Here is a 27289-nt window from a genome sequence, read left to right as displayed (position 1 = left end):
CTGTCGGATAATGTTCAGGGCGATCAGGACAGCGAAGACCAGCCCCGCTCTGTCGGAGCTTTTCATGACCGGGTGCTGGACATGTCTGTTGGATGTGCCAGTACCCGAGGCACCCACTCCGCAGGAGGGCGTGCTTTCGGGGGGCGTTCACCTTATCTCCTTCCGAGCGTACCAGCTTGTTCTTGCAGAAGGATGTTTTGGCCGCAGTCCGTAAAGTTTGGGAGAAACCACACTCTGGACTGTTTGTCAACAAGAAGATTGACGCGCATTACAGGCTCCATTCTTCGGAAGAGGTGGCCTTAGTGTCGTGTCCGCCCCCCTCCTCCACGGTAGTGGCTGCAGCCACTTTGCAATCCAGACCTGCGTCATCCTCTTCTACGACGGCTACACAGGTTATGGCCAAAGAGGATAAGCTTCTCGACTCCCTTGGGAGGAAGATTTTCGCTAACTCAGCCCTGCAGCTGCATCAAGCCAATGCGGGACTAGTGTTAGCGGGGGCGATATATGAAAATGTGGAAAGGTCTGTCGGAAGAGTTTATTCCTGCTGAAAAGCTGGAAGATTTCAAAGCGGGTTTTTCAGACGCCAGGGTCTAGGTACAGGATCTGCTGGAGGCTGCGGCTCAGGCTTGGCTGCACGCCACCAAGTTCTCCAAGGAGGTGCAGGATAAGGTTTTGGACCTGCCTTTCGATGGCAAGGAGCTCTTTCATTCTACAACAGATGTGGAGCTGACCAAAACTAAGGACAGTACTAAGACCGCCAAGTCCTTGTCTGTCCTGGTAAAACCTCCTTTAAGGACACAGAGATCATCAACAAACCTCAGCCTTCCTCTGGTTTCAGGGGTTTTTCAGATCGAAAATCCCACAGGGTTGATACCCCTTTGGGAAATTCCCGCCAAAGGCAGCAACAGAGTCGATTTTTCTCCCGCTCCTCAGCCTCCTCCTCAGGTTCAGGTGGTGCTGCCACTGACAAACCAGCAAAATGAGGGTTTTCTGCGCTCGCACGAGACCCCGGTGGGAGGACGCATCACGTCTCATTGGGAGGCATGGCAGACCATCACCGAGGACCAGTGGATCTTGTCAGTTGCTCGGACGGGCTTCCGCTTCCCCCTTACCCCTACCCCACCCATCAATCCTCCCTTCCAGCAGTCGGGGCCGGCTTCCCTCAGAGCAGAGATTCAGAAGTTACTGGATCTCAGGGCGGTGGAACCTGTTCCTCTAGGGGAGCGAGGAGAGGGCTTCTATTCCCGGCTGTTTACGGTGCCCAAACCCAACCAGGCTGGCCTGCGTGACCTTTCCCAGTTCAATCTCTCTACTCGAAGAGAAATTCAAGATGATCACGCCTTGTCAATTCAAGTCCTCTTTACAGAAGGGCGATTGGCACAGCGTGGTGGACCTCCAGGATGCGTATATGCATATCCTGATCTGGAATCCGCATCGGAGATACCTACGGTTTTCCATGGGGGAGGAGCACTTCCAGTTCCGAGTGCTCCCTTTTGGCCTCAGCTCGGCACTGCGTGTCTTTACGAAGATGATGTCGGTTATCGCAGCTTATCTTCGGCTACAGGGTATCCATGTGTATCCGTATTTGGACGATTGGCTGCTGCACAGTCCTTGTCCGCTGAAAGCCTCGAGCAATCTTCAGTCCCTCCTCCAGCTCCTGTTTCACCTTGGGCTGTCAGTGAACTGACGGAAATCTTCCATGATGGTCTCTCAGGACTTGATTTTCCTGGCTTTTCATTGGAAGACGATCGACTGCAGAATTTACCTGACCGGGGACAGAATGGCAGATCTGTTGGCCATGTGTCAGATGTTTGCGCAGTCGGAGAGCATGTCGGCCTGGTGGTTCCAGAGACTTCTGGGCCTCATGGCCTCGTGTGTATTGGCTCTTCCCCTTGCTCGGCTCAAGATGAGGCGGACGCAGATGGCTCTTAGGAGTTCTTGGCGTCAGGCTGTGGATCCGGACTCCAAGATAATATCGATTCCAGCTTTCATGAGAGTGGACCTGGTATGGTGGTCGTCTCCCAGCAACCTGTCGGTGGGTGCAGGTTTCCAAGACCCCGCTACGATGGTGACGATCACAACGGACTCGTTCCTTCATATAAATCATCTGGAGCTTCTGGCGATCTTCCTGGCACTCAATGTGTTCAGGCCAGTCATTGCCAACAACGTGGTTCGTGTCTGCACGGACAATGTGGTGTCCATGTTTTAGATCAACAAGCAGGGGGGAACCAAGTCTCCTCTTGTGGATCTGGCCATTCAGATTTGGGAATGGGCGGTTCAGCATGGTGTCTGGCTGGTGGCAGTACACATCCCGGGCCAGCTGAATGAACGTCACGCCAGATGCCCTCAGCTGACAAACAATGGTCAGCTACGAGTGGGAATTGAAAGCGGAAGTCTTCCTACAGATATTCCTGTGTTGGGGCACTCCGGAAGTGGAGCTCTTCGCAACATCGGCAAACAAGAAACTTCCTCTGTATGCCTCCAGAAATGGACTGGGAGCCTCCTTTCTGGGAGATGCTCTCGAGATTCCATGGCACACCATGAGGGCCTATGCTTTTCTGCCTCTGATTCATCGGACGATTTGCAAGCTGAAGAACACAGTGAACTGTTCTCTTCTGCTCATAGCTCTGTGGTGGCCAGCCAGGTTCTGGTTTTCAGAGCTTCAACATCTGTCGGTGTGTGCACCGATCAGGCTTCCGCTAGTTCCCGATCTGCTTCACCAGAGAGATCAGCAGCTGTGGCACCCCTCCCCACAATCGTTCAGCTTGGCGGCATGGTGCCCGAGTTCAGATCTTTAGAACATCTCAACCTGTCTGCTGACAATATACATATTATTCTGGCAGCCAGGAAGCCCTCGACAAGGTCTCAGTATAAGAGCAAGTGGCTTTGGTTCTGTCACTGGTGCTTAGCCAAACAGGTGGACCCCAGGGTGGCTATGATTGACACGTTGCTGTCCGTCGTCTCTCATCTAGCTGAGTCAGGCATTCATGTTCTGTCATGCAGGACATATCTTTCGGCTGTGGCCGCCTACCTATCCACGGACCAGTGCTCTTTCTCACTGTCAAATACAGTGATTAAACAGCACTTTGTGGGTCTAACGCATCTTTACCCTCCTGTTTGTAGACCACATCCGACGTGGGATCTGAACGTGGTTCTTATGGCCTTGTGCCATAAGCCTTTCGGACCAATGGCTATGGCCACTCGCACTAAACCAGCTACCACAAACGCTACAACACTACCGTGCTCACTTCCATCTTGCAACTCGATATTGCATAACCCTTACCTAAATGACCCAGCCCTGTGGCTATAACACTTCACCACCAAACCTATCCCTAACCAACCATGCCATATGCGCATCAAGAATGCTAGGCTTTGCTCTAGCTTCCATCACCCATCAAGCACATATATTACTCCACGGAATTGCATCACCTCTCACGGCTACACCTCATCATGGCCTGACACTGCTATGTCCAAACTCACTAAAGATGAACCTGCACCGCCTCACTCACCTAGCTGCCTATCACCAGGCCTACAGAGTATACCTTGTGCCACTCCAGTCCGGAACCAAAGATTAGCAACCAGATGTCACCACTGGTCCTACCACCTGAACACAGACTTCAGGGTCAATTCTACCAACTTAACCAAGAACAAGACCTCTACCCCAGTTGCCCCACTACCGGTAGAAGCATACCTAGCCAACATCCCTAACTCCCAAGCCAAACTCAAAGGGGCGCTCATTAACGCCCGCTATGTCTCCGCTCACGCGCTAGACATCGCTGACTTCATTGTGACTGAAAATCTTGACTTTCTGGCTATCACAGAAACATGGTTACATGCGGTGTCAGGCCCCGCTCTGACCCTCGCCATTCCCGGTAGCTACTCCATCATTAGGTGCGACAGGGACACCAATCAAACTAAGGGGGGTGGATTAGCATTCATATTCAAGAGCTTTCTTAACCTAAGAGTCGCCATCAACCTTCAGCTGCCCTCTGCTGAACTACTCGATTAAACTCCCTATCTCACCGAATCACACCGCCTCAGTGTACCTTATCTATCGGCCACCTGGTCCCACCTCCACATTCGTAGAAGACATCTCTTCCATCCTAGCATCCAGCACCAAGCCTAAATCCCAAATTATCATACTTGGTGATCTTAATATAGGCTATCTGGACATGAATGACACTAAAGCCTGTGACCTAGCCAGTGTCCTATCCGACTTTGGCCTTACCCAGCATGTCAATGTACCCACCCATATCAAGGGACGCACACTGGACTGGGTTTCAGACATGAATTGCGCATTAAACTTAATCTCAGTCTTACCATGTGGATGGTCTGACCACCACAAAATAACATTCTCCATCAACTCTTGCCCTCCTGTGGATAAACCCTGTACTGCGCCACCCACACTCACACGTAACAAGAAGGATATCACAACAGAGAAACTACTTCCCCTCATCCTCCCACTACTAAACTCGGTCTCCACTACTTGTGATGACCCTACCGTCCTGGTAGACACCTACAATCGAGCCATGTTAAAAGCCTTGGATTCCATTGCCCCACTTAAACAGTGTAAAGAAAAACCATGCAATCGCCTTAATTCCTGGTTCTTCCCTCACCTACGAGAACTTCGTAAAGATAAACGTAAAGCTGAGTCTCTCTGGAGATACTCACCTACGCCAGCAAATAAAATTAACCTCCTTTCCATCACCCTCTCCTACAAAGAAGCCAAACTAGCGGCCAAAAAAGAAGCCTATAACAGGATCATACAAGCTCAATCCAATACGAAGGAACTCTTTAAAATTCTCAAGGAATTAGAGTCACCAGCTGCCCCACTTGATATGTGCACCCCTGACACTGCATGGTGCACTAACATTCAAAAAGCACTCCTAAACAAGATCTCTACACTCCAAACTAAAACCAACACCAAAAGAAAGCATCTCCTCGACTCTGCAGGTAGCACCCTACCCCACAACATCCCATCCCCGAATCACCCGTTCAAACCTTTTAGGTTCTCACCCCTCACCATTAAGGCAGTGGAAAATATCATCAAGAAGTTAAAACCATCCAATTGTCAAGGTGACGCCTGCACGGCACCAATTGTAAAGGAAGCTGCGCCCGAGCGTGCTCCCTTCATCACCTCCCTCATCAACTCCTCCTTTAAATCTGACATAGTACCAAATAACCTCAAGGATGCTTGGGTAATCCCCTTAATTAAAAAAACCTAACTTAGACCCTAGCAACCCCACCAACTACAGGCCTATCACCACAGTGCCCTACCTCCTAAAAATCCTGGATCGTGCCGCATATCTCCAAATTCAAGATTATCTTGATAAAAACAACCTATTAGGACTTAGGCAATCTGGTTTCCGGCCGAGACACGGCACAGAGACAACCCTAATAGATCTAAAAACGCAAATTGAGGATCTGAAGGACAAGGGCAAACAAGCGCTCCTACTCCTCTTAGACCTATCCGCCGCCTTCGATCTGGTGGACCATCAAATCTTCTGTCAGCATCTCAAAACGCCCACCCACTTTTCTGAGGCAGCTACCTCCTGGATCAGCTCATTCCTTGCCAATAGATCCATTAGAGTCTTCTCACCTCTTGCCGCTGCTGACCCAGCTCACGTCCCCTGTGGAGTCCCACAAGGCTCGTGCGTATCACCCACGCTCTATGACGTTTTTACTAAACCACTCTTTGATATTCTTGACCATCTGGGTGTCACCTACACAAATTATGCGGATGACACCCAGATACTCATCCCTATCACTGGTGATTACGTAACTGACGTCAAAGCTCTAAATGAAGTCTACACCGTCATCCAGGCGTGGATGGCCCACCACGGTCTCTGCCTAAACGATGAGAAAACTGAGTTACTCATCCTAGGCTCTCAGTCCAAACTTTCAAAACTTGACAGCAAATATGATTCCTTCAACATTGATGGTAACATCATCAAGGTCACTAATGTCACTAAAACCCTCTGAATTTACCTAGATTCCACCCTCTCTCTCACCAGACAAACCAACTCAGTAGTCTCAGCATCTTCATACACGTGCAAACTTATCACTGCTTGCCATCCCTTCTTAATTATGGACAACTGCCTGATCCTTGCTAGAACCCTCATCCTATCCAAAATCGACTAGTGTAATGCCCTCTTCTTGGGAACGAGTCAAAGAAACATTGACAGACTTCAGGTAACTCAGAATAACGCCATCAGGGCTGCTCTCAACATACCCAGGCGGGCACACATCTCATCCACTAGACGCAACTTATGTTGGCTTCCCATTTCACTGCGTATCGCTCTCAAAACACTTGTTCTAAGCCACAAAGCACAGAACAATGCAGCACCGGCCTACTTGTCAGCACGCTTCATTCAACACATTGCCTCCAGACCGCTTAGATCTGCACAAGCACACACACTCATCATTCCCAGCTTCGGGCTACAGACTGCCAGAGGCTCGAGCTTCCCTGTCCTGGCAGCGAAGCTCTGGAATTCCCTACCCAATGATCTCAGGAATTTCACCTCCCTTCAATCCTTCAAAAACAGAGCAAAACAATGGCTCCATGAGCAAGATGAAGCTTTGGCTACCCTATGGTAACATCTATTGCATGTTGTGCCCCCGCAATTACCTCTATATACTGTGACTATTGACTACCCTTGTAAATGTATGTATATATCTTTGCTCTATGTATATATATTATGTAATATGTAACTGCCTTCTGAAACTTTTCAATGTAACCCTTCCAAACATGCGCCCTGCTGCCCGCGGGCAGGCTGCGCAATATAAATAAATAAATACAAATACAAATTAAGCACCTTTCGTGGAAGGTGGCTTTCTTGGTGCCGTTACTTCGGCAAGGCGTGTGAGTGAGCTCTAAGCTTTGTCGGTGGAGCATCCCTTCTTGGTTTTCTACAAGGATAAGGTTGTCCTTAGGACAAATCCTTCTTTCTTATGAAAGGTGGTTTCCGATTTTCATCTAAATCACTCAATCTCGCTGCCCGTCTTCTTTCCAACCCCGGCTTCAGAAGCTGAGAGGGTTTTGCATTGCCTGGATTTTAGAAGAGCTCTTAAGTTCTATCTGGACAGAACTTCTGAATTTAGGAGTTCTTCTCAACTTTTGATGACCTTTGGTAACCCGCAAGGCAAGCAGGCATCCAAAGCGAATATCTCCAGATGGATTGCTACCTGTATTACTGAGTCTTACACTATTCAGGGTCTACAGCCTCCTAAAGGGATTCATGCACATCTGGTACGGGGCAACGCAGCTGCTGTTGCCTTTCAAAAGTATGTCCCCTGGGAGACCATTGCAAAAGCAGGTACTGGGCCTCCCCATCTGCTTTTTGTAAACATTACTGCTTGGACTTGAGCTCCAGATCTGATGCTCAGTTTGGCCAGGCTGTGCTGAAAAACCTTTTTCAGTAAGGAGGTTTCCATCCACCCGTAGTTCCTGTGAGGAGTGCTTGGGAGTCTCCCATAATATGGAGGAAAGGGGGCGGGACGTAGGTGTATAACCAGGTTACTCACCGTAGTAACCACCTTAGTCCTAGTCCATAGTCCCCTTTCCTCCATACGCCCGCCCGCCGTCCCCTCTAATAAGGTTCCTCTATTATTGCTGAAAGGTCTCTGACCTGACGATAGAAAAGGACTGATGGGCGATGCGCTGGGCGGAGCTAAGAAGGGCGGGGTTATGACCGTGTGCGGTACCCCGTGTAAAAAGAGAGGAAGGACACATTTTTGAAAAATGTGATGCTTTTTACAAAGTGATCCGGTCCCGTCCCACAGGACGGAGGAATGTCCCATGAGTATGGAGGAAAGGGGACTATGGGCTAGGAGTAAGGTGGTCACTACGGTGAGTAACCTGGTTATTTTCTCTCACAGTGAGCTGTCTGTGAGAAAGTGTTCATGTTGGGAAAGGGGCGGTGGGTTGAGTTCCTAAGTATCCTACCTGGTAGGATGGGGTAAAGGTGTTACAAGGAAGGGGATACCACGTCTCACCGTCCGGTGTCCCACTGCCACTCCACGAGGACCTGTCACCCTGGTGATCCTCCTGCACTGGTCCACCCCCAGGAACTGGATCTAAAAGCGTTGGCTTTGTCCTGGCCATCTGGATGACAGATCCCAGGGGACTAGCAGGTGAGACACTTCCATTTTGGAGACTCACCGGCTCTATTTGGCATGTTTTCACCCGTCTGCAGCAAACCGGTAACAGGCGATTAGTGTCTCCTTCTCTTGCCACTCTTGCTCTTTGGTTTCTTTGCCTGCTGCACCGTGTGCTGGGCTTCTCTAGTCCATGTCAGGCTTCCCTCAGGTAAGTGGTGTTGTTCTGCAGCTTTGTATGCCCAGGAGCCCTCAGTTGGCTTCTGGCGATCCTGCAGTCTTTCTTCTTTCACCAATGACCTTCTTCCACCTCTTTGAGCCGGATGGCTCCATGGCAGCTCTTGCAGCCCCACGGTCTCCCGGTTCCAACCGAGAGAAACAGCCTTCTCCTTCCAGCAATGGTGCACCTCCCTCAGCTGCGGATGCTCTTCAAGTATGTATGTTGAACAATTAAAGCGCAGCCTGCAGTCTTGGTCTTTTCTGCTCTGTATTACTCTCCTCCTCTTCCTCATCCCAGTGTTCCTGTAGGTATGGGAATGGTAGTCCATTCCTGATGCTTTGTATACAAAGTCTGGGTAAGTGTTCTTTAAGGATAAGTCACCTCTGAGTGACTTGCAGGTAGAGTTTGGAAAAGTATTTCCATGAGACTTCCAAACAATTTTTGAGGAAAGATTTGCCATGTTCTTCCTAAATGGATGAGGGGAGATGCAACAGCATGCCATTAAGGCATAGGGTATGGATGGGGTTTCCTCAAGAGAGGAAGGGGAACACCATGCCTGTCCAATGGTGCCCTGCTACTACCCCAGAGGTTGTCTCCCACCATGTGATCCTCCCTCATAAAGCCACCCCAAGAGTCAGGATCAGGTAGTGGCTGCCGTCCCATGGCCCCACGGGTAGAGGTCACCCTGTATCAACTAAGCAGGCACCTTTCGGTCCAGCAATAGCACAGTCACTAAGTGTCACCAAGGTTAAGTAGGGCAACAATCTCAATGACCCCAGGGCTGTCCTATTGTGTATGCAATCCCGCCGGTGGCGGTGGAAACACCAGGGGAAGAGGTGCAGTGGACTACCTCCCTGCCCTCTTTCCCAGAACCCGGTGTTCGATCTGAATCCATTCCTTGTTTGCAAGGGCTGCTACTGTATTCATAACACCATGTAGCGAGTTACCATGTCAAAAACATGTCATTCATGATGTTTTCTTTGGTGCTAACTAACCAAAAATAAACAAAGTAATGACTATGACCTAACTGGACCATATAATTGATCTAATCGCTCAACAGTGACCATTGGACCACCACACCCTACCAGCGCCCATCTGATCCAGAGTTTGTCATCCCCACAATTCTTACAAACAAATGGGAACCCTGGAGTTGGTTCCTCGACAAACCAGGATCCAGGCTGCTGGTCAGATTCGGAAATAAGAAAAGAGGAGGTGCGCAGGAGAAAGGGAGTCCCGCCACGATTAACTCCACCCTTGCTAAAACCACTTTCAATTGTAGTCCCATAACAAACTATGATACTACGGCTTGAGGGACTGTGGTGGTGGCATATGGGATCCCAGTATTGATCAAAACATTGCTTCAATCATTCCAGAAAGATAGCTGGATTTTCGCCCTTAGTCTGCTTCTATGAATTGATATTTTCCCAATCGGTTTTCTTTGGACAGATATCTAGGACTGACTGGACAGGTCTATCAGTGAACACTTTCAGCTCTTCTGGTGCAGCATCCTGTGCTGGCCAATTGCCTTTTTTATTTAGCACTGTGAAAGTATCGGTTGGTAGAGCCGCTCTCAATATCTGGTGAAGATGGGCACGGGACGGCTTGTAACAATCTATAATGACCTGCAACTCTTCTTGAAACTTGGAGGGGTCTACTCAGCCATTAGGGAATCATTGGGCAGTGTTAAACCGATTGGTAGCACTCCATGAAGCATATATGTCACTAAAGTGTTCCTGCCCCTGGTAACTTTCTAAAAAGGATTCCCAAACTCCTCATCATCCAATAATGCTGCAGTGTTTCCTTTAAAAGTCACTGAAGCGCTAGTTGACCAGGTCCCAAAGAGGCTGGACAGTTATCCGCGAATGGTGCCTAGGACCATTAGTAATCATGAGGACCTGGTAAGTGGTCATACTTGTGTGGATTGGTCGTATGCGGGTGGTTTCAGGGTCAAGTCAGGGCTTTGAGCTCAGTTGACTCTAATGCAAACCCGGAACTGCGGCAATAATCTGTATCTGCTCTTGTCGTTGGTCAGGTTTAAAATTAATAGTAGGAGGGTTATATGACAAAATGTCTTCCAGTGATTCTTTTGCTGTGGGTGCCCCTTGCAGGACTGCATATAAGCAGCTAGAGCCTCTCTTGCGTCTAGGTACCTTTAGGTTAGTGCATTCGGCTTTCAGCATTTTCAGTTCCTGTAATCTTACCTGTGCGTACTGTGACGAATCGAGGGAATTCGTCTCTTCTCCCGAAGGCAGAGCCTCCCCCCACCCTCCTGTGAGGGTAGCGAGGTGAGCCTGCTTCGCAACACCCTCCCTAGGGGTCAAGGCATGTGGGACCTCATAGAGAAGACTCTCCCTTTGGGGACAAGGACTCCCGTTCCCATGAGGAACTCCCTGATGCGCTCCAAATGATGGCATATTTGGAACTATCCAATACACAAAATAATTACAAATGCCAGGACTGGATGCAGAGAAAGTGAATGTATGCAGTGGCTTAATGCAAAATGTGGGGACCCCCTGCGAGCCTTGCTGAGGTTGCTCCTCACTCCTCAAAGCAAAGCAGCGCAGGCAATTCCACATACTCTCCAGACTGGCCTGGGCCATCACGCATGGCATTAAAATATCCCACAAACTAGTGCGCGCAACTTAGCCTAGAGAGGGAGCCTTACATGAGGTAGGGGAGCCCATGAGCTTCACCCCCTCAGAAAGGGAATGGAAGAAAAACAAGCAAAAACGAAACGATAATCGAGGGGTGAGTAAGTGCTGGGGCGGGGGGAGACAGCAAGTGCCAGGGGAAAGAGAAGCGGAGGGAGGATAAGTGCGATGGACAGGTGAACCAGGTTGGGCTAGACTGGCGAAAAAGGGTGCCAGAGGGCAAGTGCTGGCTGGGGATGCTGGGAAGACTAGTGGGGGGGTGGTCAGGCCCCTGTATGACTCACAAGGGACCAAGCCCCAGTCACAGTGGCAGAGGGAAGTTAGCACGGGAGGGGGAGAGGGAAGGAAGAGGGGAAAAGGAAGGTCTTGAGAAGTTTTCCGGAACTTGACCAAATCCGGCTTACGTCTGAGGGGGGCAGGAGGGAGGAACCTTCATGAATGTTTGGCCACAACCTAGTCAAGTTTGGTCACTGTGACTCACTTTCAGAAGTTAAGCCTACAATCTATGCCAGTACTACCACTGCAAATCACTTTAATTAAGCTGCAGTCCCAATCTGTGTCATTATGGTCACAAACTGGAGAATGTAGCATGCAAGAGCACAGATTACAAACATGGTCAGTCAAAATGAATACATATGAGGACACAAATAATTGCAAAGAGTGACTAACATTCACAAAACAAAATACCACTTCATTAGAATATATTTCACAACATCAGATTCAAGACATGGTGCTCTGGAAAATACAGGACTGACAAGAAAGTGTGCAATAAAGGCTTAACCTTCTAGAACGGAACTACATAATATCACTTACCCAAAGCACAATTTAAGGAAAGCAATCAGCAAGAAAAGAAGGCAGAGTTTAGTTTTGTAATCATGGGAAAACAGTGTATTATTTTGAGAGCTTGTGTTCAATGGTGAGGCAAACAATCAGCTCTAGCAGACAGAGGAATGTATTGTAAAACACCCTTGTGGTCTTGGGCAAACAGCTGTAATGGCTGGTAAACTTTGCAAATGTAGATAGCAGCCAAAATGTACTGAGCAAGCTAGCAAGCATAATGACCATGCCTCAGCCTAGGTCCTGTAAGGGATCAAGAGTAATACTTGGACACAGTGGCACGCTAGGTTAGGTTTTTAATTATACACTGTTATTTCCAGAAAATAATCAAAAAGGGTTGGGAGAAATCCGATCTATCCCTAATGTAAACATCTGTGTCAGGATGTTAAACAAAAGAGCATCCTCCGTCTGTGTCCAGAAATCCTAAACTGACCCTTACACACTACTCAATATAATGTGCTCAACAGGTGGAGGGGTTTTGTTCTGGTACGCTATGTACTTTTTAAAGTTCTCAACAAAAAGTTCTTAAGGTGCCAAACGGAAAGGAAATAAAGCTCCACAAGTAAAGGGGCCCCTCTTCCCCTAGAATCCTTTTGGTAGTTTATATGTCACTTGATCACAATTAAATTTCTCACACTTGGTCCTCTTTTGACCCCTGGTATGCTGTCCTGCGAGGGTATTTTCAACTTTCCTTTTGATCCTTAAAAGGGTATGAATCCTCCCTTTTGTATTCAGAATGTCAGGTTCACTTCTCCTCACTCCTGGTTTACTCTCCTGCCAGGATAACACTTCACTTCTCACTCATGGTTTACTCATATGCCAGGATATTCCTTTGCTTCTCTTCTCACTCTTTTCCTGGTTGAGAGTCCCAGGCTCACTGGTTGCCTGGTGCACTAACCTGCCATGGCTTCTACTTTTTCTGTTCACTCTTTCTTTCATCCATGTGAGAAAATGTTTTGAGGGGATTGGGTCCTCCGACGTATTCCATATCTATGACAGTAATCACCACAGCTGTGCTGCTTCAGAAACTTTTCTCGGCGTCTGCGTCCTGCGTCGATGACGTCGATTCGCCGTCGTTGAGGACCTCCCCCGACGTGCGACGTCATCCGATGTTATAAGTAGGACGCACGACGCCCGTAGCCTCAGTTCCGTTTTTTCCGCGAACGTGTTGCTTCGTGAATCTCGGTTACGCCTCGACTCTTTGGAGTTCTGTTCTTCTCGGTTCTTCGAACCTGTTCGTTTTTGTGAGAAAATCCTTCGTAAGAAGATGTCTTCTACTTCGTCTTCGACCCCGCGTCCGGGCTTCAAGAAGTGCAGGGAGTGTGGGTCCAAGATGTCAGTGACGGACTCGCACGACGCCTGCCTCTGGTGCCTCGGGGAGACCCACGACACGGATGACTGTATCGACTGCCAGTCGCTCACGTCCAAAGCCTTACGGGAACGTAAGAAGAAGTTGTCAGTAGGTCGGGTGTCCAAGCCCCGGAAGTCGAAGTCTGCGGGGCTTTCGACAGATGATTCGAGAGGTGACTCTCCGCATTGTCGTCAGAAGTCTCGTGGGTCTCCTTCTAGGAGTCGGTCTCGCCACTCCTCAGCCTCTTCGAGGCATTCTCAGAAGCGCCGACACCGGTCGTCTTCCAGGTCCTCTTCTGAGGACTCTGCCCGGCACGTCGCTTACCCCACCAGCCGTGCGACGCCGGAGGAATGGGCTTCCTTCGGGAAGAAAATGCTGGCGATTCTCGAGTCGCAGGGTACTAAGCCGTCCGCGCCCCCGAGTGGGGTCGGCCTTGAGAGGTCGAGAGACACAGCTCGCAAGAGCGGTCGGCACGAGTCACGGGAGAGGTCCCGTTCGGACAAGGGGACTCGTTCTCGACGTACCCGTTCCTGGTCCCGGTCCTCGACGCGTTCGAGACCGTGTGCACCTGTGATGTCTTCGAGGAATACATCGACGCCTGAGGCGTCGAGGGCGTCGACAGGCTTTCTCGAGGCTCCGGCTCCGAGGAAGTCGTCGAAGCCGTCGACACTCAGGTCGTCGAAGGACACGCTCGGAGCTCCGGCTTCGAGGACTGTGTCGCAGCCATCGATGCTGGCGGCGCTGCATCTGACGTCGACGCCGATTTACTCGACGTCGACGCCGATCCTCTCGGCGCCGATGCCTGTTCTCTCGACGCCGGCGCCGATTCACTCGACGCCCTCGACGCCTTTCGGGGTAGGGTTGTCGGAGGTACCCCGTGGCACGGGGGAACCCCCTAGGAAGGCTCTGGTTAAGAGCAAGCACTCTCGGCTGCCTTCTTTTCACCACCTGGAATATATTTCAGAGGTGGATGAGGATTCTGATGGCCTGGTTCCTAGTCAGGTTCCAGATGAGATGGTCTCGGGCCATAGTCAATTTGACGATTTGAGGCAGTCACTGCATGATGCCAGTGGACTCGACGCCTCTCCGGAGGTGGAGTTTTGTAGGCCTGAGCCTGGCTCTCATGCCGATTCCTCGTACTGGCGCCTTATGGCTAGGGTCTCCGAGTACTTGGGATGGTCTGCTCCCACAGGGGAGTTTGTGCAGGATGATCTCACGGACATCCTTGATGTTGGTCCCCCAACTGACCCGGTACTGCCGTTTCATATGGCTCTACAGAGAAGGGTGGCAGCGGCTTGGACTGCTCCGGAGAGTCTCCCGGCGGTGGGCAGGTCCTTGTCGCAAAACTACCGTCCAGCCAGTAGCGACACCTGCTACTTGACCAGGCACCCCACTCCGGAGAGTTTGGTGGTGCAGACGGCCACGACCCCGGTAAAGAAGGCGTCGTACCCTACAATCCCTCCTGATAGAGACGACAAACGTTTTGATGGCTGGGCAAAGAAAGTGTTTTCTTCAGGTGGTATGGCGCTTCAGGCGGCCAACTCCATATGTGCCTTGTCTCGTTTCACACAGACTCTGTGGAACTATGTTGCGTTAACGGCTGAACATATTCCCGAAGGGGACGAACGGGATGGTTTCCTTGCTATGGTCCAGGATGGTAAGGATGCCATGTGTGAGTCCGTTCAGTCGGGTTTGGACATGGCTGAATGCGTCAGCAGGTCCATGGCGGCGAGCACCGTGATACGCAGGTTTACGTGGTTGCGGAAGTCGGGGTTTGCTCCTGATGTGAACACCTTTTTGGCAGCAAGGCTGACGAGAGCCTTGAGAGGTTACAGACCTCCAAAGCTGCAGCGAAGTCGTTGGGCGCTGCAGTTCGCCAACCTCCGCCTTTTTGTCCTAGGGGACAGCAATGGAGGGGTGGTTCCTTTCGCTATTACTCGTCCTTCAGTAAAGCGAGAGGAGCTGGCAGTCAAAGAGGCCAACGCAGGGGTACCAGAGGTGGACGACAGGGTACCCGTGGTGCCAAGGCCGCTCGGGCAGTTGCCTCTTTGCCCTCAGGTAACGCCGCAGCCGCTACCACTCAGTCATGAGGCCATGTCCCATGGTTCGCCGGTTGGGGGAAGGCTGGCGCAGCATCTTGTAGAGTGGCGTGCCATTACTTCAGATGTGTGGGTTCTGGAGATCATTACCCATGGCTACTGTCTTCCTTTTCGGCAGAGGCCTCACGACAATCCACCAGGGAACCTCTCTTTGAAGAGTTCAGATCCGCTCCTTGCGCAGGAAATTCAATCCCTGCTGGAGAAAGGCGCCATAGAACTGGTGCCTGTAGCGGAGAGGAACAAGGGATGGTATTCCCCTTATTTTTTGATTTCGAAGAAAGACGGGGGTTTGAGACCCATCATGGACTTGCGCGGTTTGAACAAACTCCTCAGGAAGGACAAGTTCAAGATGGTTACTCTGTCTCAAGTCCCCCAGGCCCTTCAGCTTCAGGACTGGTTGGTGTCTCACGACCTCAAGGATGCGTACTTCCATGTGCCGATCCATCCCAAGCACAAGAAGTACCTGAGGTTCGCGGTTGGCGACTTGCACTTTCAGTTTCGGGTCCTGCCTTTCGGATTGACCTCCGCCCCGAGGGTTTTCACCAAGCTCATGGTGGTGGTGGCAGCGCATCTCAGGCAAGGGGGGATTCACGTCTACCCCTACCTGGACGATTGGTTGATCAGGGGGAGCTCTCCAGAGCAGGTCCTGGATCATCTGTCCGTCACCTGCCACTCCCTTCACAGGCTGGGCTTCTCCCTAAATTTAAAGAAGTCCCATTTGACGCCAACACAGCGGCTCCAGTACATCGGAGCAGTGCTCGACACTCCCTGGGGCAGTGTTTTCCTCCCCAGGTGAGGGCTCTTCACATTCAGCAGATGGTGAACAAGTTTCAGCATGCCCAGATGCTCCCAGCGTTCGAGTTCTTGAGGTTGCTCGGCCTCATGGCATCCTGCATTCTTCTGGTGCCAGAGGCTCGCCTGCGGATGAGGTCTTTTCAGTGGGCACTCAAGATGCAATGGTCGCAGTCCTCCGGCAGGATGTCGGACCTGGTTCAGGTGCCGCCCTCGGTCGCCCAGGACCTTCTGTGGTGGGCCGTCGAAGGCAACTTGATGAAGGGGGCTCCGTTTTGGCTTCCCTGGCCGGAGGTGACGATCGTGACGGATGCATCCCTCGCGGGATGGGGAGCTCATGCCAACGAGCTGACAGTCAGCGGTCGTTGGTCTCCGTCGGAGTCCAGGCTCCATATCAATCTGTTGGAGCTGGGGGCCGTCAGGCTAGCCCTGAAGGCTTTTCTGCCGACTGTGCGAGGAAAGAATGTCCTGATCCTGACGGACAACACAGTGGCCATGCACTACCTCAACAAAAAGGGGGGGAGGGCAGGGTCACCTCCTTTGTGCAGGGAGGCGATGCAGCTCGAGTTCTGGGCCATCCAGCAGGAAGTTTCGATCTCGGCAGTACTGCCCGGAGACGAAAACGTGACGGCGGACGCTCTGAGCAGGCAGAGCACTATCTCTCACGAGTGGGAATTGGCTCAGGAGATTCTCCTGGAGATCTTCGCCCTTTGGGGGACCCCTCAAGTGGATCTCTTCGCCTCCAATGTCAACAGGAAGTGCGAGAGGTTCTGCTCGCGGGAATTTCCTCCAAAAGGAGCCTTAGGAGACGCGTTCGTGGTGGAGTGGTCATTCTCACTGCTGTACGCGTTTCCTCCAGTCCTCGTCATCCTGCAAGTGCTGCAGAGGTTACGGAAGTTCGGTTCCCGGATGATCCTCATTGCTCCGGCGTGGGCTCGGAGGACATGGTACCCGGACCTTCTCGACTTGTCCATCTGCCCTCCACGTCGTCTTCCCTACCGAGACGATCTGCTCTCACGGGAGGGGGCTCAGGTTCTCCATCCAGAGGTCAGATCCCTCAACCTTCACACTTGGCTTCTGAAAGGTTGAGGTATAAGGATTGGGACCTCCCTGAAGACGTGATGGAGGTGTTGCTCTCGGCCCGACGGCCAGCAACAAAGTCTCTGTACCGTTGCCGTAAGTTCTGCGACTGGTGCAGAGTTCAGAATGTGGATCCTTTTGCATGTGACATCCCCATGGTTCTGTCCTTTTTACTTTCTTTGGCCCACAGGGGCTTGCAAGTGGGTACCATTAAAGGTTACCTGGCGGCGCTGTCCATCTTTAAGTGCTCGTCTGAAGAGTGTTCCTACTTTAAAATCCCTTTGATTTCACAGTTTCTGAAAGGGCTCACTAATGTGTTTCCTCCGTCACCTTTCCTGGTGCCTGGTTGGGATTTGAACCTTGTTCTCAGGTTTCTAACGGGTGCTCCCTTTGAGCCTTTGCACTCTTGTCCTTTGAGACTGTTGACTCTTAAAACTGTATTTTTAGTTGCGGTCACTTCCGCTCGCAGAGTGAGTGTGTTACAGGCACTTTCAGTTAAGCCTCCCTTCACTGTTTTCCATAAGGACAGGGTTGTCCTTAGGGTCCGTCCTTCTTTTCTTCCGAAGGTAGTGACGGAATTTCATTTGGCCCAGAAGGTTGTTCTTCCAGCATTCTATCCTCCTCTGCATCCTGGTAAGGAAGAGAAGAGGCTCCATAGGCTTTATCCTAGGAGAGCTTTAAGCTTTTATGTTTCACGCATGTCCCGGGTCAGAGTGGACGATCAACTCTTTATTGGTTACGCTGGAAAGCGTTTGGGACAAGCTGTGACGAAACAGATTTTGTCTCGCTGGATTGTTTTGGCCATCTCGAAGTGTTACCGCTTGGCGGGTAAAGACCCACCGGCTGGCTTGCGGGCCAATTCTACCAGGGGTATGGCTGCATCTACTGCCCTGCAGAGGGGTGTTCCTATTCGCAACATCTGTGATGCAGCCACCTGGGCTGCAGTACATTCATTTGTACATCACTATTCCCTCAATTCCATCCGAGGACAGGATCTGGCCTTTGGCAAGGCGGTCCTTTGCTCTGCTATTTGATTGGCAATTCTAAATTTTAGTTCTAAATTCTTTTCCTCCTCCTTGCTCTGGTACTGCTTTGGGAGTCTGTCATAGATATGGAATAAGTCGGAGGACCCAATCCCCTCGAAGAACAAGTTACTTTCTTACCTGGTAACGTTCTTTCAATGGGATGGTCCGATGACGTATTCCATATCGCTCCCTCCCTACCTTCCCCGATGCAGAATTTCTTATGCGATTGCAGCTTACGTTCCGCAAGGCTTTGTGTCTGACTGGCAGTAGACTAATGTCACACGTTCTGGGGGAAAAAACTACAACTGAGGCTACGGGCGTCGTGCGTCCTACTTATCACATCGGATGACGTCGGGGGAGGTCCTCGACGACGGCGCATCAACGTCATCGACGCAGGACGCAGACGCCAAAAAAAGTTTCCGAAGCAGCACAGCTGTGGTGATTACTGTCATAGATATGAAATATGTCGTCGGACCATCCCATCGAAAGAACGTTACCAGGTAAGAAAGTAACTTGTTCTTCCAACGTTGGGACCCTGACCCTTTCTTGACAAAGTTCACAACTGTGTTAATTCCTCTTTTCAAAGGTTGGGTCTCCCACCCTCTCTCAATACTATTTGCATGTATATCAAATCTCCTTCTCAAGCATTGGGTCTCTGACCCACCTTTAACACTGTTTGTATATGCATTAAGTATATCAAATCCTCTTCTCAAGCATTGGGTCAGCAACCCTTTTCCAACAATGTTTTCATCCGTGTCCATTTTTTTAACTGTATTTAATTGGCCTTTCCCTTGTTATCACTGTGACATAGCATTCGCCTTCACGTGCCATGGTACACCATTTGTTCTCCCTGGGCTTACCAGCCAGCTTTGGCGGTCCTTATGTCTCTTCCTCCGCTTCTGTCTCGATCCGCTGACTGGGCGTACGTCAAGTTAGCCAGTCAGCTTTCCCTTTTCCATCCTTAGCTCTGGGCAGACTCCAACGGCCCACAATCAGCACACGATAAGTTACCTTCAGCTCTGTGTTCTTGCACACCATTCAGATCAGCCTCTGTGCTGCTTCTTACAATTGTCTCGTCTCTGGCATCAGAACAAGTTACATAGAGATTCTGGCTCTGCCTCTCTTTATCATTGGTTAAATGTTTCCAAAGACTAGAACACAGTGTTGGCTTCCCGCTTCTAGTCATCTTCATTGCTCCATTCCTCCCCCTCGTCTCAATACTAAAATGGGGTGGGAGTAAATGGGGAGATTGACTGGGAAAACCTGGAAATCATTATCTATGGCAACATAGGCCATACAGGTATGTTGTACAGGCCCACGAGTGTCATGTGGAATTGTGGCTGCAAGGTTATTTTGGTACAATTGTGTCATTCGTGCAAGTGCAAGAACGAGAAGTGCAAGGGAAAAGGGAGGGAAGGAATTGCAAGGGAGTGGGAGGGGAAAACAGGGCAGCAATGCTCTAAGTGCAGCGCGGCTCTGGGTATTGCAAGGAGAACAAGGGACTGTAGGGTTACAGTTACAGCCCCTAAGTGCGTGGTAGTCCCAGAGGCAGTGCAAGGGTGACTGATCAAGAAAGAGCGTGGTACCCAGTGAGACTCGGAGGGTAGCCAAGCAACCAGTCGGTACATCTGACAGTTATGTCAGGTAGGTCAGCAGGGGAGGGAGAGAGAGAAAGCAGAGGAGAAGAGGAAAGTTCTGAGCTGCGTCAGGAAATTCAGGTGGTCCGGCTCAAGTTTGAGAGGGGCAGGGAGGCTATTCCTGAGGGAGGCACCTGCAGATGAGAGAGATCTACCCTGCACTCTCTGCCTGGAGAAGCGTCTAATCCTTAGAGAGTTGGATGTAGCTGAGCGAAGGGCTCGAGGGAAGGTATTTTGGAAGAGAGCGTTGAATGTAGTGCGGGCCCCGGCCCTTTCCCATGTTTTTATAACGAATACAAAAATAATGAAAACGTTTTCAGTGAAATAAAAAGAACGAAAACAAGTCAAATTGGTTCTCTTTTTAAATTTGGGGGTCCCCCCAGACCCTGTTTCCCAGCTTTATTAACACCCCACCCTTTTTAACCCCTCACCATAACCCACCATTCGTACTTTTTCCCAAAAATTCTACATTTCTTTTGTTTTTTATGCTTCACTGAAAAAGATTTTCATTATTGTGTTTTCATTATAAAGAATGTATACCTCCAGAAAGCCTTGTGGACAGTGCAAAGAGGCTTGAACTTGATCCTTGCAGCCACTGGGAGCCAGTGGAGAGATTTCAGGGCTGGAGAGATATGGTTCCTGGGCTTAAGGCCAAGCTTCCCTCCAGAGAGTCAGTGACGGTATCACTAGATTCGTCACAGTCCACATAATGCATTTTTTAAGCTGGAGTTTCCAAAGGAATAAGCCAAATGCCACATTATTTTCCAATGTGGCAACTATTTTGTACCATACAAGCACTACTTCTCCTCTGGCAGTGTGCCCCTCATCGAAAACTGTACACAATGAATCATTTTCCAAGGCAAATAAAACTATATTTAACTACTATGCCAAGAGAGATATTGCCCATCATGAAAAGGCCATCAGATTTACAATATGTTGCAATAAGATCCTTCGGCCTGCTGCTATACAATTACACAGCATTACTCCCATATCACAAGAGGCTGCCCTCCTATGCCAAGGTGCCTCTGATACATATACGTGAGTGTCGCTCAGATATGTCGGGATCTTGCCAATAGCATCCAGGTGCTGCTCAAATATTTGAGGATGGTGTGAATATTCAGATTCCATATGCCAGCCAGCTAGGGGTTATGCTTGTGCGTTTCAGCATACAGATCAAATATACAAGGGAGTTGCTTAAAAAGGCCCTAGTGATGCTCAGTGTCACAGCCTAGCAGTCATACTGATTGAATGACTAGGCCATGGCTACTCAAATATTCCCAGGCTGTGTGAGGGTTCAGAAATACGAGACGGACACAAAGGTAATGTTTCTTCAATGTTTGCCATTTATTCAAAGTTAAAAGGGTTTTGATAAGTGCTTAACTTTCCCTAACCTAACAGAGATGTCCCTACCCAGCAAACTAAAACTAAAGAAAAATGACCTAGTGTCTTTAATACCTCCGGCCCTCACACTTAATATACATAAACAAATGATGCAAGGAAAATATGGCAAACTTTTGTTTCAACTAAACAGTTTTGTAATTCAAACTCAAATGTTCTTGAAAGTATGCCTTGTGACCAGGGTTGAATTTCCTTACCCTGGATTAATTCAGGAATACTCAAATTATAGTTCTGTTTTGCAACAAAGTTCCGTTCAAAGAATTAGAAAAGTATTTTCCAACCAAGAAGTCTTTCTTAGAGAAACAACAAATATTATTTTCACCATAGATAGTTGACAATCAAAACAACTCAATATCTTTCACAATATCTGTCTTGTAAGGGAAGATTACATTTCTCCCCAAAACATAGGTTTCAAAACCAACTGCAATTATTCTGTTATCATATGACACTTTCTTCAAAAGAAAAAGTCTTCTTGTCAAGGTAGCACAATACTTCTTCATAAATAAAACACTTTTGTCAGGATAGTAAAAAGCACTTGTGTTGATTCTACTGCTTATTAATAAATGATAAAGGAAATGGAATAATAGGTGCACACCAATATTTAAAGCAAACAAACTTAATAATTTAGAAACCAGCAGAGCTTGTGTCAAGAATTTAAAGGTGCTGGGGAGGAACTAAGGCCTTGGCACAAGGCCCTACTATATATAAGAGAAAAGGAAAAAGGATCCAAATTAGGAATCCTTCCGTCCCCTGCACACTATCTACATATGACTCAATGACGGTCAGTAATTCAACTAGAATGATAGTATACAATTTACGTTTCGAGGCAATCCCTCTTCTTCAAGCCTAATGGGACTGTTGATTGATGTTACACATAAAAGAAAAGACATATTGGTAGGTGTTATAACCCATACATATAGAGCATATACATTCATAATGGTATAAATCGGCCAGATCAATGTGGATCAATCTTACAAACAACATAATGTTGAGGGAAATTGTACATAGAAGACTACATAAAATGCTGGCAGTGATCAATTTCATATTTGGCTACAGGCAATAAAATAATAATATTAAAACCCGAGTCCATGTGCCTCAATTTACAGAGAAGAGGTGAAGAAAAACTTGGAGTGTGTTTCTCGTAAGTTACCACCAAATGTCTAATGCCTAATTACATCTAAGGCGATTCAATTCAGTTAGATGGTCATGATCAATATCTCTAATCTCTTAAACTGGGACAAGAGTGTTTTGTTAAATACTGAAATAAGTAAACACAGGTTCATGCAGGAGCCTATAAGTATATTTAAAATGCATGCCATAGTATTATCCAAATGACAGAGAATGCACTCAACTGGTGCAGTATTTCCATCTATGTGTGTGTATCTAGTTCTATCTGTTAGAGTTTCAGTGGTCTGGTGGTTCAGAATTTGCCTTTCAGGAGACTTCTTCATATAACTGTTGCGAGTGATAAAATCTATTTCAGACCTCTCTCTATAGATGAATATGGTCATCTAAAAGGGTAAACGGAGTAACTGACATCCTCTTCAGCTCATTGCATCGAACGCTGTCATGAACAAGCGAACGGGTGCGGTATGGCTAAGGCTTTCACTCGTGTCAAATGGAACGATGAATAAATCAATGCTGGTATTCTACATAAACAGAAAATGTGGGAACGTATTCAGTATTTACGTAAAGCTCGTTCTACATAATGGTCACAAAACATACCGCTCAGAGTGGAGATCGAAGTATGTACCTTTCTGCTTAACCTGCAGAGTCTGGGAAAATAAGGCATGCGATCAATGGTTGCGCGCATGTTGGAATGGGGCTATGGTCATTTCTGAAAAGAATTTTGAAAAATAGCTACCTGATAAGCATGTTATACGCTAATCTGTATCGAGTGGATGGTTATGCGGCGTCCATCGCCAAGGAAACGAGGGTGTACATGAAATTGCGGCACCATCTTGTGTAAGTTTAAAAGGGATTCCACATCACTGAAAGTGAAAACGGACAAAGCCGCTAATTAAGTAATAGAGAGTCCATCTTGGAGTGGACCAAGGTGCATAGCGCTCGCCACACATAAAACATAAAGTATCTACACCCTTATATGGCGCAGTCAGTAGGATGTGTGCTCCAGTGGAGAGTATAATAGTACCAATATCTGGAATGAAGTTAATGAGTTAGAGGGAATAAATTGTATCTCCAAACATTTACTTATAAACCATTACGGGCTAGTATTGTGCTATCAGTTCAATGTGAAAAAATGGCTATGTACACTGAATAGGTATAATGCAGCCTCCCATCGACTCAATGAGGAATTTTCCCTAAACTGCTTCATATAGTGACGCAGGCGACCATGGGGTTTCACACCAGTGGCCATCATATGTAACCTCTGATCCCCCATAGGGTGTACACACCACATGACACACTGAGGTTAACTATTGTACATTATGTACATTATTTTGAATGATCATATCCTACTGGTTTCACTGTGAGGGTGCATAAGGAACTGTGTGCACTGAGACACGATAGGTTTAGACTGCCTTTTCATTGTTTTTCTTTAAAATTCTTTGTATGGTGCTGTACCTTGTGAAAACTGTTTAACTACCATCAAACTGTCCTCTTATGGATTTCTGTGAACTTGTATAATGAACATTGTCCAGGCTTACAGCTCAGGCAGTCTTGATTCTCTTAAAGACAAGGAGGCGAGCATTATGCTTAACTTCTTTAATTACTGCTCCCACAGCAATTCAACTCAAAACACATTTTTACAAACTTGGTAATACTTTTGTTCTTTCTAGCCTCATAGAGGCTTACTACAAACATGGGGGTAGCACAGTTTGAAAAATGATAGAAAATATGTCTCTGAACTAAAAATGATAGAAAATATGTCTCTGAACTACCCATGCCCACAATCCTTTGTGTCCTTGTAGTTCTGCCTCGAACCCCTTGTCCAATCAGGGCTGACCCCGGCCCATAAGAGGGACACTGGCTGCTTCCCAAATCATCTTTCTTTGGCTGGCGACCAACTAGTAATGAACTCCAACAGTCAACTTAAACTAACACAAGTGAACTGCATTAGCTCCATCCCGCTGAACCTCAAGCATAGAGATGATGTCGCAGGCGTTTCACCCACGATTTCCATAGCCATCTTTACGAACTGCACTCATGTCTGCTTCTGGTCTTCCCCTGAAGGAATGGGAGACGTGATCATAAGGGTCTTTACTCAACACACTATCAAAGTACAGTTCATGCACTGTCATGACCCACGAGGGTGGGATATAATGCTCGCCTCCTTGTCTTTAATAGAATCAAGACTGCCTGAGCTGTAAACCTGGACAATCTTCATTCTATGACAAGACGGAGGCGAGCATTATGCTTGTTCAAAGTCATTAATCACTCTATTAGCTATTTGCGAGATGGGCTTAAAATAGAAAGTCTTAAAAGTACATTCATTAGACCAGTCGGCTGATATCATAATGTCCTGCAAGGATACGCCTCCTGAAAATGGGCAACATGCCATCGCGCCCCTCGCTGAATGCTTGCCAAACTGTGACAAATCTACTCCAGCCCAATGCATAACTTCTCTAACCCATCTCGCTACGGTGGCTGTAGCTACTGCGTGGAAAGGCTTTCTATGCGCAATTAGTAATTGCGTCACTCCCCTAGGCCTCAAAGGCACTGTAGCTGTTTCATAATCTTTGATGCACTGTGCTACGCATAGTTTAGCGTTATCTGGAAAGTAAGGGTACGAAATGATGGCAGAGTCAGACTTTGTCCTATTCGCAATAGTGAAGGCTACTCCATCTGGGTAGAAGATCTTCCTGTCTATTTCCAGGGCTCTCACATCTGAAACGCTTCTACACGCTGTAAGACATAAAAGCATGGCTAGCTTACCCGATAATTGGGAGCGCGAAAGATCCCTATTGTCTGGCCAGGACACGAATAACTGAAAAACTAAGCATACATCCCATAATACTGAGTACTTGGGTTCTGGTGGCTTCTTTATCTTCATTCCTTTGAGAAGCTGAATCACGACGGGGTGTTCTCCTATCGGGTGACCTTCCACTTTGTCATGCCCTGCTGAGATAGCTGACCTGTAAACTCCCACTGTAAGCACAGCCCTCATTGAACCTGTGCGCTAATAAATGTAGCGTGTGACTAAAGGGGCTGAAATGGGATCAGTACCGATGGGTGTACAGTATGCCGACCATCGACCCCAAGCGGCACCATAGCTCCTAATGGTGGAAGGCGCCCATGAGCTCCTAATACAGTCCGCTGCGAGCTGCGAAATGCCTGGCAACTCCCAACGTCGCCGGAAACCCTGCATGCCAACAACGTCAGAGTCCCCTCTGCTATGAGTGGGTGACCCTGTCTGTCGGCGCTCTGCAGAAGGTCTGCTCTGTGAGGAATCACTCTCAAAATCTGTAGAAAGTTCCATCGCTACTGGAAACCACGGCTGTGACTTCCACATCGGCACTACGAGCATGAGCTCCGCCTGCTCTCTCCTCACTTGCGCTAATACTCTCGTCAGCATGATAAATGGCGGAAACGCATAATGGACTCCTCCTGACCGTTGTTGGAGGAAAGCGTCCGTCCCTGCTGCTTCCGGGTCTATCCTCCAGCTGTAGAACTTGGGCAGCTGAGAGTTGAGCCTGCTTGCGAACAGGTCTAGGCCTAACGGGCCCCATAGCCACTGTAGACTGCTGAAGACGGCCGGGAGTATCCTCCAATCGCTGGAGTCTACCAGATATCGTGAATTCCAGTCCGCCACAATGTTCTGCGCTCCTGGCAAATATTCTGCCGATACTGATATCTGCTGGTGCAAGCAATGATGCCAGAAATCTTTTGCTAACTCTGCTAGCATCCTGGAGGAAGTTCCGCCCAGCTTGTTTATATACCGGACCGCTGAAATGTTGTCCATCTTGAGAAGGACACAGCAGTTGGCTCGGTCTCTGGTGAAAGCCTTCACTGCAAAGGAACCCGGCAAAAGTTCCAGACAGTTTATGTGGAGCTTGAGTTCCTCCTCTGACCATTTTCCCCCCGTCTGGAGGCTCCTGCAGCGAGCTCCCCAGCCTGCTCTGCTGGCGTCTGATTCTATTACTAGATCTGGGGTATCTCCGAAAATCGCTCTGCTGTTCCAGGCTTCCATGTTCTGTAACCACCAATGAAGCTCTACTACGGCTTCTCGGTCTAGGGACTCTAGCTGATGATAGCTGAATCCCCCTCTGAGGTGTCTTATTTTTAGCCTTTGCCGGGCTCTGTAGTGCAAAGGCCCTGGAAAGATTGCCTGAATCGAGGCTGCTAGGAGGCCCACTATGTGAGCCAGATTGTGAAGCGAAATAACCTTCTTCGCCATCACCTACCTCTTTCCGGATCGCTCCACCTTCTGAGCAGGTAATTCCAGCACTGCTCTCTTGGTGTCTATGACAAAGCCTAGAAATGTTATTCTCGGGGTGGAGGTCTGACTTCTCTGAGTTGACGACGAAGCCGAGGGACATCACTAGAGAGCATACCCAATCTGCTTGGCCCCACAGATGAGCTGCGCTCTGCCCTAGAATCAGTATGTCGTCTAGGTATATGATAATCCTTATGCCTCTCTTGCGGATGGCTGCTGCCACGGGGCGCTTGAGCTTGGTGAAGGCCCACGGGGCGGATGCCAGTCCGAATGGGAGACAAGTGAACCTCCATATTTCGGCCCCATACCGGAACTGAAGATATGTTCAATGTTGTTCTGCAATAGGTATTGTCAAGTAGGCGTCTTTGAGATCCAACCTGACGAGCCAGTCTCCCGTCCTGAGAAGGTCCCGAAGGAGATGAATCGCCTCCATCTTGAAGTGTCTGTACACTACCCATTTGTTTAGGCTGTTCAAAATTATAACTGGCCTGACCTTCTCTCCTCTGTGGAATAGAAACATGTTGCTGATAAAGCCTGGCTCTGTCTGTATCTCTTTCTCTATAGCGCCTTTTGAGAGCTAAGGTGTGTAGTTAGCTGAAGAGCTGTGCTCTTTCGCTCTGAGAATTGAGCATCAGAGTTGGCGGTCATGGTTGAGAGGGGGTGCCTACGAATTCTAGGCGCATACCTGACACTGTCTGCAGTACCCA

This window comes from Ambystoma mexicanum, chromosome 1q (genome assembly GCF_040938575.1).
Source record: "Ambystoma mexicanum isolate Mex_15411 chromosome 1q, UKY_AmexF1_1, whole genome shotgun sequence".
NCBI classification, from domain to species: domain Eukaryota; kingdom Metazoa; phylum Chordata; class Amphibia; order Caudata; family Ambystomatidae; genus Ambystoma; species Ambystoma mexicanum.
Note: the sequence above shows the minus strand (reverse complement) of the source record.